This window comes from Aotus nancymaae, unplaced genomic scaffold (genome assembly GCF_030222135.1).
Source record: "Aotus nancymaae isolate 86718 unplaced genomic scaffold, 86718_ANA_hifiasm-v0.15.2.pri h1tg000040l, whole genome shotgun sequence".
In the NCBI taxonomy this organism is placed as follows: Eukaryota; Metazoa; Chordata; class Mammalia; order Primates; family Aotidae; genus Aotus; species Aotus nancymaae.
Window position 1 is genome coordinate 126,328,730 of NW_026988454.1, and position 12,986 is coordinate 126,341,715.

The 12,986-nt window shown below is 43.3% G+C and overlaps 1 protein-coding gene across 3 annotated transcripts in view; it reads right to left on the reverse strand.

The window, feature by feature from the left end:
* Positions 1-12,986, reverse strand: part of MAPK14 (mitogen-activated protein kinase 14) — an 83,158-nt gene that overhangs the window by 55,375 nt on the left and 14,797 nt on the right. The window contains exon 1 of one of the 3 annotated variants that reach the window (XM_064361120.1): positions 2,847-2,865. The exons of the other annotated variants lie outside the window; for them this stretch is intronic. The gene's annotated coding sequence lies outside the window, so the exon portion shown is untranslated. Of the gene's footprint in view, positions 1-2,846; positions 2,866-12,986 lie in introns of those variants that run through there. 3 annotated transcript variants of the gene reach the window in all.

Below are 12,986 nucleotides of genomic sequence, written 5' to 3' on the forward strand. Positions count from 1 at the left end.
CTATAACTAAGAATATGCCCCTTCTTATCAACATTCAAGACCACAACATATGCTTTGGAGTCACTCCCCTCATCTTCTCAAGGATTTCACTTCATTCCCCTTCTCCCTTGCATCATCAGTGTCTCCCTATTTACTGGACCATTCTCATCAGCACAAATGTGCTCTACTTGTTTACCACCTACAACCAACAACCAAAAGACTTCCTTTAATTGTTCTCCATCACAGTTAAAATTCTCTAAAAAAATCACCTACACCAGAGGTTCCCAGATCAGCAGCATCAGTTTCACCTGGGAATTTATAAGAAATGAAAATTCCATTAGCTGGGCATGGTGGTGCGCGCCTGTAGTCCCAGCTACTCGGGAGGCTGAGAGAGGAGAATTGCTTGAACCCAGGAGGCGGAGGTTGCGGTGAGCCAAGATCGCGCCATTGCACTCCAGTCTGGGTAACAACAGCGAAACTCCGTCTCAAAAAAAAAAAAAAAGAAATGAAAATTCCAGGTACCACTCCAAGTTACTGAATAAGAAACTTTGAAGTGGGTCTAATAATCTGTATTTTATCAAGCCCTCCATGTTATTCTAATACATATTACAGTTTGAGAACCACTAATCTATACCTTTGCTACTCAAAGTGCACTCTATGGGCCAGCAGCATTGGCATTACCTGGGAGCTTAATAGAAAATTGCAGGATCTCTGAAGACAACTTAGACCAAAAAAAAGAAGAGTAGGGAGAAAGAGAGGAAGAGGGAGGGGGGAGGGAGAAGGGAAGGGAGAGGGGACAGGAGAGGGGGAGGGAGAGAAGGGTGAGAGGGAAGAAGAGAGGGAGAGGTAGTGGGGAGGGGGGAAGAAGAGGAGAGGAGGAGGATCTTGGGCCCTAAAATAGAATCTACATTTTGACAAGACTTCCAAGTGATTATCTTCTCAAGGTCATTAATGACCTCTGGTACCAAATCCAGGGCCACTTTTCTAAGATTAGTAATTGATACAGTCACCACTTTCTCTAAATACTGTCCATCCCTTCCTGGAGTCTATATCAACATTTCTATTGGTTTTCTATGACCCCTCTGGCAGCTCCATCTCTGTCTCCACTGCATGTGCTTCTTCCACTCAAACTCTATACGTTGGAGTTCTTCAGGACATGGTACTGGGCCCTCTTCTCTCTCTCACATTCTCTTTCTAGATAATCTCATCTATGCCCATGACTTTAAATTAAATGCCATCTATATATTGAAAACTCCCAAATTTATGTCTCTTGCTGAAATCTCTTCTCTGAGCCCTATGTGATGTCTCTGTAAGACACATAAGCACCTGAAACATAGCAAGTTCAAAACACCCAGAACTATTCTTCTCCTTGTCTCTGTTATCTGGACTGTTCATCCTGCTGGAGCTAGACATTTGATTGTCATCCTTGATTTCTCCCTTTCCTCGGTTCCATTCAAATCTATTGGCAAGTCTCATGATTTTCACCTCCAAAATACATCTCAAAGTCAACTGCTCTTCATTTCACCACTATCATTTTAGCCCATGTCACCAGCCTGCTTCCTGTTTTGCCCCCTTCTAATATGCTCTCCAAATGCATCCAATACCGTCTTTTAAAAATACACATATGCCAGGCACAATCGCTCGAGTCTGTAATCCTAGCAGTTTGGGAGGCCAGAGCAGGAAGACTGCTTGAGCCCAGGAGTTTGAGACCAGCCTGAGCAACATAGCAAGACCCTGTCTCTACAAAAAATAAAAAATTGGTTGGGCACGGTGGCTCACACCTGTAATCCCAGCACTTTGGGAGGCCGAGGTGGACGGGTCACCTGAGGTCAGGAGTTTGAAACCAGCCTGGCCAAGATGGTGAAATCCTCTCTCTGTTAAAAATTTAAAAAAATTTTTTTTAAATTAGCTGGATGTGGTGGCAGGCACCTGTAATCCCAGCTACTCAGGAGTCTGAGGCAGAGGTTGCAGTAAGCTGAGAGCGAGCCATTGCACTCCAGCCTGGACAACAAGAGTGAAACTCCATCTCAAAAAAAAAAAAAAATTAGTCAGGCATGGGCCACCATGCCCAGCTACTGGGAGGCTAAGGCAGGAGGATTACTTGAGCCCAGGAGGTTGAGGCTGCAGGGCACCATGATGACACCACTGCACTCTAGCCTGGAAGACAGAGTGAGACTCTGTCTCAAAAATGAAAAATAAAAAATAAAAATAAAAGTACAAATTAGATCACACCACTCCCCTGCTTCAAACCCCTCAAGAAATTTCCTTGGCATATAGAGTAAAATGCAAATTTCTCATACTGGCCTACAAGGCCCAGGTGATCTGGCCACTAGTGATTATTCCACTTGCTCCTATGCTCTCTTTCCCTCTCTCTCAGCCACTATGTTCTGAATAGGCTAGCTCCTTTCAGTTCTTTTAACTATTCAGACAGGTTGCTCCTGGTTCCTAGGATTTTTTCTTCTTCTCCATCCCCATCCCACCCTATAGCCAAATCCTCATTCTTCAAATATTGGTTTAAATAGTCACCCACTCAGGAACCTGTTAGGGACCTCTAAGAAGCAATTACTCTGTCATGACACTCTCATTGACTCCTTCCTTATCCCACATAAAGGAGGGTGGTAGTTCTCTTCTTTTCTACTCCCACTGTTCCTACAAACCCATAAGTTAGTAACTTCTTCCTTCTCAAAAGTAGCAAGTATATGTATATCGATGGCCATGCGTGGTGGCTCACACCTGTAATCCCAGCACTTTGGGAGGCTGAGGCGGATGGATCATGAGGTCAAGAGATCGAGACCATCTTGGCCGACATGGTAAAACCCCGTCTCCACTAAAAAATACAAAAATTAGTTGGGTGTGATGGCGCACACCTGGAGTCCCAGCTACTTGGGAGGCTGAGGCAGGAGAATCGGTTGAACACGGAAGGCAGAGGTTGCAACGAGCCAAGACTGCGCCACTGCACTCCAGCCTGGTGACAGAGAGAATCAGTCTAAAAAAAAGAAAGAAAATGTATAATTATCTCTAAACCCAGTTCTCTAAACTAGCTCTGGTGAGACTGGAAAAATGGCCATTGCTCCTGTGGGACCCAGCCTCTTCAACTTTTCACCTCAGCGTTTGCCTGCTACCTACAAGCTGAGCACTTTTTTCTCTCCTCCACTGGAAGCCTGCTGGGGAGCAAGGAAGAGCAGCAGTTTTCTAGCTGATCTGACTGACTGAGTGTGCAAGTTCAATTAACTGGGGAAGAAATAAGAAGCCCATTTTAGTTGCCCGTCTAAGCCACTTTGCATGCCAGCTTTACCCGTAATAAAGTCAATATTTTTATCTCTGTTTGATTCCTGAATCTATTAAGCAAAAGGCAGGCTAGAATTAATCAGTACCCAACAGACCCCAACAATCACAACTTATTATTACATGTTTATGATATTCCAACAGAGTGATTAAATAAGAGCTGGGACTTTGGAATTAGACTATCTGGATTTTAATTCCAGTTCTGCCACTTAATAGCTATATAATCTTGAGGAAGTTAATTAAATTCTTTCATGAAATGAGTATTATGTTTATATTTAATCTGTAGGGTATTTGTTAGGATTAAATGTGGTAACTTTTATAGTGGGTTTGCCAAGGAGCTTGGTCTGTGGCAAAGCTTGAATACTCCTCTCAGTCACATTTGTAAAACTAGAGATACAAGTAAAACCTTGTTCTCATGAACAGCATCATAAAATGAAATTGTTTTTATGATAAACAGGTTCTCCAAACTAAAATTCAGGACATATTGTTTAACAAGGTTTTCCCCAATTGTGAATTCACATTAAGTCTTCCAAAGTTATCAAATTAATTCATATTTTATAAAATCATTGGTATAGTAAAAAAAAACCTGAAATATAAAATTCATTAGAGGCAGTTATTACAATATTTGGATGTCACTGTCACTCATCTACTGCTGACTGTGAACCCAGTATGTAACACACAAGGATAATCATTAAATAAACTTTCAATGTTCTGTTATACATTCATACTTGTCTCCCCTTGTGTCACACACACACACACAAACACACACACACACACACACAAATCTAGGTTACTAGATTCTTCATATATCCTAATATAATTCTGTTTAACTTCTAAATTTATTAATGCGTATCCTTCTTTATTCACAGTAGATTTAAAGCAGACTGGAATTGTATACATAAAACCTGACAAAATGGTAAGTGATTAAGGGAAAATAAGAAAGTCTGTACAGGTGAGGTTAGCATATATCATGAAGTCCTTTCTAAATACCCATTAGAAGTAGGGCTCAAATTTGACTTGAAGCTCTTTAAAGCCATCAACAAAGAGAACACCATCAGTTAGGACATGAGTCACAGGAACCATACAATAAAAACCAACCAGGTAATCCAGAGAGCTGAAGAGAGGCATAATTATTCCTGTAATAAACCAGAGAAAAGTTCATTCTCTAAATGTTCATGAAGGAGATGTGTAACATGGTAAAAATGTCCTAATCAACATCTTTAAAAGAATAGTGGGTTTCAGATGGTTTTCTTCTTAGAGCATCCATCAGTATAGATGGCTGTCATAAGGCTAAAATACAGTTCATTATTAGCAAAGATAGTAGTACAAAATAGTATAGTGTTGCTCTCTTTTTTTTTTTCTTCAAGGTCTCACTCTGTCACACAGGCTGAAGTGCAGTGATTTAATCATGGCTCACTGCAGCCTCAACCTCCTGGGATCAAGCAATCCTCCAGCCTTAGTCTCCTGAGCAGCCAGGACTACAAGTAGGTGCCATCAAACCTGGCTAATAATTTTATTTTTTGTAGACACAGGGTCCCATTATGTTCCCCAGGTTGGTCTGGAACTCCTGAGCTAAGTGATCCTCTTGCCTCGGACTCCTAATAAGTACCGGGGTTATAGTCCTGAGCCACCACGCCTGGACTCTCTGACACAGACTTAATCCAAAAGGAAATAAATCTTAAGTACATTTAGAAAAATAGATAAGCTCCATATACTTCAGACAATCCTCCAAAGATGACTGGAACTATCAATGAGCTTTTTGTTTGTTATATTTTAATTTTTTTTTTTTTTTGTAGAGATGGGGCCTTGCTATGTTGCCCAGGCTGGTCTCAAACACCTGTCCTCAGGTGATCCTCCCACCTCAGCCTCTCAAAGTGCTTGGGTTACAGGCATGAGTCACCATGTTCAGCTGCTAACCGGGCTTTTGGTAGGTATAGAGATTTGGGAGCTTGTGTTTATATTCCATGACGGGCAGGTACCTGACTTGTAGATTTTTCTGTTATAAGGTAATAGAAGATCAATAAGCTTAACATTAGCTGAGTAGAGAAAGGGAGACAAACTCTTAAGAAAGGTAAGGAGCTGGACAAGTGCCCATGTCCACAGAGTATGAAGGTACAAATGACTGCACCATGATTTTTCTCAAAAAGCAATCTGAGTTTTCATCAACAGAATATGAAGAATGAGTAATCACTCAGCAAGTCTTTGAGTAATTTGTGGGGATCATAAGTGATATTACAATTTATTTCAATGGTCATAGATGACTTCTAAGATGATAAATACAATTTGGTTTACTTTTGGAAGTTAATGGAAATATTTAAATATACTGAAATCTGCAGTAGACTGAATTAGAAAAGTCTCATTGATACATTAAATTCATATAAAGTGAGAAGAAATAATTTGCAAAAACATGACACCTCTTCTCCAGATCACACAGTTTTAGGCTTTTTTTCCCAACTGAATCAGGTTAATAATAGTCTTCAAAACTTGCTTTCTAAATATTTCAGACCACTAACTTGGAACTTTCTCTTTACCTGTAGCACCTGGAACAAATTTCAACAAATGGCATACTGGAAATATTTTTCTGCATATATTACTGTCTATTACAGAAGCCTAGTTTTTCTTCCTTCCATATTCAAGTAAATGTGTAAATATCATTGTTCTGATCTAGATGCTCTGTCCCGCCATTTTGGAAATAATGTCATGAAAATAAAGGCAACTTTTATGCAAAAATTGGAACTTAAGTTTTGATTTAGGAACCTCAAAAAAATATTCTTCAAATCTAGTGAAATAAAAAAATTAAAAATTAAATATATATATATATATATATTCTTCAGAGTAGCAGGGGATTTAAGATTGACTTTAAAAACTCAAAATTTAAAACAGCTTTCTTTCAATTATCTTTGCTAACTCTCAAATATGTTGTTTCAATGTCAACATAACACCATGTATTTAATAAAAATGATTTCACCATCTGCAATTACATATACAATATTTTTAAATGAAACTTACTTTAATTTTTAATTTTTTTTTTTGAGATGGGGTCTTGCTCTGTTGCCCAGGCTGGAGTGTGGTGGCATGATCACGGCTCAGTGCAGCTTTGACTTCCCAGCCTCCAGCAAACCTCCTGCCCCAGCCTCCCAAGTAGCTGCTACTACAAAGGTACACCACCATGCCTGGCTAATTTTTTTGTATTTTTGGTAGAGATGAGATTTCACCATGTTGCCCAGGCTGACCTAAAAACCCTGAGCTCCTTAGATCAAGCAATTCACCTGCCTCAGCCTGCCAAAGTGCTGGGATTACAGGCATGAGCCTGAAGATCCATATGAAAATAGAATGATTTTATAAGATATTTCTTGCTAGGCGCAGTGGCTCACACCTATAATGCTAGCACTTTGGAAGTCCAAGGAGGGACGATAGCTTGAGCTCAGGAGTTTTGAGACCAGCCTGGGCAACCTCATGAGGTAGTAAGACCTCATGTCTACCAAAAAAATAAATTAGCCGGGCATGGTGGCACACACCTGTAGTCTCAGCTACTTTGTGTGGCTGAGGTAGGAGGATCGCTTGAACTCAAGAGTTCGAGGCTGCAGTGAGCCATGATTGCATAACTGCACTTCGGCCTGGGTGATAAAGCAAAACTCTGTCCCCCAACCCAGCCGAAAAAAAAAAAAAAAAAAGACATTTCTTCATTGAAGCTTTAAAACCTGATTGTCCCTGACCTCAGGGAACTAAGAAATCTAGCTGAGGAGTCAAAACGAACAGAGACACACATAAATAAATTTACCAGACTTTTACAAAGCAATACATTTGTTTCCTCTAATCTATTCTTTACACTCCAACAAGACCAATTTTAAAACAATTTTCCTTAACAGTTCAAAACTTAAGAAACTCCAACAGCTCTCTACGACCTAAAGAACCATTTGTAGATTTTTTAGAAATGCAACTGCCTGAGTCCCACTCCAGATCTCATTCTTAATTTCTGGGGATATGTTTAAAAGTTCCACAGTGAGTCTGAAGCACAAGAATGAGAACCACAACTGAGTTCACCCTACCTGAGATGTTCCTCTTGTCAGGACAGTCCTTTTCATGTCTATTCTCTTGGTTTATGTTTTCTCTTGTCTGAAAATGTTCCTTTTCTTCTCTCCAAATACCCATCTTTCTAAATAATCTTCAAAATCTTTCCTCCTCCATGAAACCACACTAACCACTATGACTCAACAATGTCTCCACTTCTCTGTAAACATCAATACCTTCATATATATATACATAATTTATTAATATTTTAGGTCTATTTCTTTTACACATTGATGGGCATTTAAAACTGAAGGACAACTGGAAAATTTCCTTCACTACAGTAAATCTAAAACATATGCATCAATATTTATACCCATGTATTTCAAACTTTCAAAATTATGTTGCCTTAATACCTAGAGTTATAGAAAACTTCAGGTAAATTGGTTCATTCCGCGATTGTAATTTTTATACTACTGTCAATCATCAGTGCTAATGATGGTATCAGCTTCACATACCTAACCTGAATCATTCAAGTTTCTAACACAAATCCCATTCCAAGGGAAGTCAGTGCTAAAACTCTGGGAATATCTTCAAGAAGTATGCAGGAAAGTAATCAAGGGAAAGCACGAAACATTACATCTCAATAGATTTAGAATCCAAAGGGTCAGACATTCATGAGATTAGGTTTCAAAGTACAAATTTGGAAGTACAGTATATGAACAAGACCTTTGTTGAGACTGTATCAGATAATGAATTCAAAAAGAATACGCACAGAAAGAGAAAAGAAAATTTTAAGAATGGATCATGGAGCCAGGCGCAGTGGCTCACGCCTGTAATTCCAGCACTTTGGGAGGCCGAGGCAGGAGGATCACCTGAGGTTGGGAGTTTGAGACCAGCCTGACCAACACGGAGAAACCCCATCTCTTAAAAAAAAAAAAAAAAAAAAAAAAGAATGGATCATGGAGCAGAAAGAAAAGAGGAAGAAAAAACTGACCAATGAATGAAATAGGAGAATTAGAGAAACACAAGGAAAAATCTGAACAGCAGAGTACTTTAAAGGGGTGTTTTTTTAAAAAAAGAACACATTAAATATTAAGATTTATATATTGTGACACTAAAGTTAGTTACTGCCTCATAGCCTTAAAGTAATTAAAGCAGTAGCACTGATAATTCAGGAAACTGCATTGTATCTTCTAAGGTACCAGAATATATAATGTGCCTAAAGGACATTCTAAATCAAAGAAGGCTGATCTTCCTGAGTTACTGCTACCTGAGATCTACAAGATCTTCAAAAATTCAGTCTGTACTACCTAACATTTTAAAAACTAAGCAGGCCTTCCCAGATGCAAGAAGCTTCAAAAACATTCAGAAAATTAATTCACAATATACCACTTCTTGCTCCTTAGTTTATCCGCAGCTCTCTTTGTGGTCTTCTAAACAGCATTTTATTTCTAGAAGCTTGAAAATGCTAAATACTGAAAATGACCCCAGAGAAAGGACACAGAATACCAGAGAGACACTGGGGAAAATACTACTTATCTACCAACTTGGACCGCATGCTAATTTCTACCTACCTATCTACCTACCAACATGGACTTCATGCTCATTTCTTCTCCAGAAAATTTCAAAACACCTTAAGTTGGGGCCATGATAATGACAAAAACAATTATTCATGAAAATCAAGTCTCCCTCACTAACTAGTTGTTTCTCAAACGTGCCAGTGATACACTTGGCCTCTCGCAAACATGCTTGTGCAAGTTCTCCCATACATTAAGCTTATCGAGTTATAGCTAGGACCTTGACCATTAGAAATGCTGTCACTCTCTTAGAAATAATGCAAATCACATTTAGGGAGGCCCAACTTATAATGCAGAAAGTATAGTATCTCTACCTTTATGCAGGTAGGTAGAAGGTTCATGTTATCCTATCTAGGTTTTACTCAGGGCCAACCAATCCAAATACATATGGTCATATAAGTGGTTCTCAACTAAAGGTGATTTTGCCCTCCCTACTTCCTCAAGAGCTATGTGGCAACGTTTAGAGACGTTTTTGGTTGTCACAACTGGGAATTGCTATTAGTATATAGTGTGTAGGAGACAGGGATGCTGCTAAACACACTACAATGCACAAGTCACTCCAGAAATTATCCCACCTAAAATGTCAATAGGTGGAATTACTCTAGGTTATACAGGTTGAGTATCCCTAATCTGAAAATCCAAAACCTAAAATGTTTCAAAATCAACTTTTTGAGCATCATCATGACGCTCAAGAGAAATATGCATTGGAGCATTTTGGATTTTGCATATTTTGAAAAAGATGCTCAACTGGGAAGTATAAGACAAATATTCTAAAATCCAAAATATTGTGGTCCCAAGCATTTTGGATAAGGAACACTCAACCTGTACTATATTTGGGAGTTTGCTAACGTTTTTCCGTTTGCTCTAGCATCAACATCATTTAATAGTGAGATTGTCCCCCCAGCGGCTAACTATGGCGACCGCCACGGAGCAGTGGGTGCTGGTGGAGATGGTACAGGCGCTCTACGAGGCTCCTGCTTACCATCTTATTTTGGAAGAGTTTCTAATACTCTAGATAATCAGACTTCTTTTCTCTAAGACTTACAAATTACAAGAACGACCTGATCTTATAGTCAAGGAAAAGGAAGAACTGATTGAAGGGTGGCAACCAGAACCTCTTGTTCCTCCTGTCCCAAAAGACCATCCTGCCCCTCAACTACAACATCGTTTCAGGTTAAGTGAGCACCCGGTCTTTGAGAATCTTCTCTTGAGACAGCTCTCTTTGGTTCCACGACTCTTCCATCCACTTTGTGTGGCCTTGCACCCGTGGCTGCGTCCGCCTCCTCCACAGTGGTATATGTGAAGAACCCAAAGCCCCTGGAGCGCTTGGTGTTTGGATCTCTCATTACCACACAATCCGTGAGCGTTCCCCATTGCTCAGAATGGCTCCTCAGGCTGTTGCTGGTTGTTTCAAAGCTCAACCCTCCAATGAAGAACTTCCTCAGCCGTTGGGGTCTTTAGGAGACTCTGACTTACACATGATCACAAGGAGTAGAGAGACTTTAATGATGCTTCTTCAGTGGCGTCCAAGGGCAGAAACGACTATTAATTATTTCTGACACGGAGTTTCGTTCTTGTTGCCCAAACTGGTGTGCAATGGTACGATCTCAGCTCACCGCAAGCTCTGCCTCCTGGGTTCTAGCGATTCTCCTGCCTCAGCCTCCCGAGTAGCTGGGATTACAGGCATGCACCACCATGCCTGGCTAATTTTGTATTTTTAGTACAGATGCGGTTTCTTCACGTTGGTCGGCTGGTCTTGAACTCCCAACCTCAGGTGATCTACTCGCCGTGGCCTACCAAAGTGCTGGGATTACAGACATGAGCCACTGTGCCCAGCTATAGATATCGATTTTTACTCAATTCTTGGTGTGGTCAAAAGTGAAGGGACGGGCAGGATGAGGGGCCCAGCAGCCACGTGGGTCAACTCAGAGGTAGGAGGAGGAGCTGGGACCTGTGACATGTAGGTGGCCTGGGGCAGGGAGTCTCAGCAGGTAGGGAGACATGGGGTCAGGTTGGCTGGCACTGCAGTTTACCATATCTTCTTTATCCTCCCATGTCACTTTTTCAGTCTCCTAGATTGTGATGTTTTACCTAATGCCCCCATGTTGTCCGTGAATCCTTCCAGGGATAGGCGGGGACGTTTAGCAGGTGAGGGCCCCTCATCTCTCCTCGACCTCCATTGCTGGGGAGGGACCAGTGGCAGCTGCTGAGGTTGCCCTGACCGTTTTGGTTGTCAGGAACTGTGGCTGGCAGCTCTGGGTGGAGAAGAGCTGCAGGATCCTTGCGCTGGGTCTCCTTCCCCGCATCTGCAAGCCTGAGGAGCTGGGCAGGTGGTCTTTCCCCAGCACCTGAGAGGCCGCCTTCTCTGGCCAATGGGAGCAGCCGGGAACTGGGCCAGGGAGCACTGCTGGAGCTGGGTCAGGCTTCCCAAAGGGAAGGACGCCTCCTGCAGGGCTGTGTGCGCTAGGCACTCCATGGCCCTTGGAGTGGAAACTCACTGCAGGCACCTGGACCTTGTCAGTCCTGTTGGTTTCTGTCAGGCTCCCGCTATGGACATTTCCCTTTAAGGCCCTGGGACTGCAGCCGAGGGAAGTGAGGTTTCCCTGAGTCTCCAGGGGCCTCGAGGTGGATGCTGCTCCCCCATTGCTACAGGGGCCCCCTTTCTCCTCCTCCTGCCCCTGGGTCTCTACCTGATCGTCCACCTCCATTGGTTCTTCCGGCTCTTCTTCTGTCCTCACCTACGTCTTCAGGATCGGGACAGAATTCCAAGACCTGTTCCCGGCACTTGTAAGCGAAGGCAGTTGGAGGGGAAACTTGAGTCTTAAGACGAGTGATCCACACGGGGCTGACGCATGCGAACATCATGGAGTTGTGTGCAGACAGCACGGGTTTCTCCCTTGGGGGGGGCCTCCAGACCAGAGGAGGCAGGTCCCACAGTAGGGTGCTCGAGTTCGGGGTGATATTCCAGCTGGCTGGAAAACAAGGCCCAAGACCTCGCTGAGGGTTCAAGAAGAATCGAGAAGAGTGTAGGGCTCCCGGGGCAGGCACACGCGCAGGAGCTGCGGGGTGAACCCGGCCAGCCAAAAAGTCCGCATGGACAAGAGGAGACCATTGCGGTTGCCACCACTGCCAGGGCCTGCGGTGGAACCAGGAATGAAATCTGCTTAGGAAATTTCCCATATTGCACAAGTTGTGCGTGGACAAAAATCAAGGTCAGAAATGGAGAGGGTACTCCTGAGTCACCCACTAGTCTGTGGCCGGGTGGGCACTGGGCAGCTGGGCTCTCATGACATCCCAATGGGGCTGGTGACAGAGCAGGGTATGGGGCAGTGCACAGGAGCCCAGCAAGAGTACCTACAAGTGAAGTCAAAGGACACAGGGTGAGGCTCCCCACCCATCTAGCTGGACTCTCTAGCCCAGGGACGTCCTGCTCCTGGGGGCAGGTGTGTGGCCCCGGATGGGCCCCACTGTGGGGCTGTGGGGCATGCGGGGCTGATCTGCCAGAGCCCTTCCCACCTGGTGCCTGGCCCAGGTGCTGGCTGGCACCTAGTGGCCATGTCTTGGCTGGCCTTATCCCCTGGGTTACAGGGCCAGACCCTGCTGGAAGCAGAGCTCAGGACTAGCCAGATCCTGCCAGGCTCCCCTAGGGCCTCAGCACCTTTCTGACGCCTGGAGCCAGGCCCGCCTTCTCCACTGTGGCCCTGGCCTCTCCAGACAGATTTCAGGAGAGGATGTGTGCCCCGGCTTGACTGGCTGCCACCCCTTACCACTTCCCTTCCTGGCAGGCAGGGTCTCCACTTCTTTTTACAAATTTGCCTGAGAACTTTCGTCAGGTCATTCGGGTGATCATGACCCAGCCAGGGTTTGAACCCAGACTGTGTGATTCCACAGCTAGCACTCTGGCCTGTGTGCCATCTGATCACGGATACAGCATGTATTCTTAATTTTCCCGTAGTCCGAGGGTACTTAGCACTGTGGCATATCTGTAATAAGCACATGCACATGTAGAAGGAGGTCTTCAACACATAAGTTGACCATGGCCCACTCTGGGCTCCAGTCCTCTTCAAAGATGTAGGGCAGGGATCACCAGCTGTCAGCACAGCACCATCCCACATTGCTCTTCTAATGGAGCCT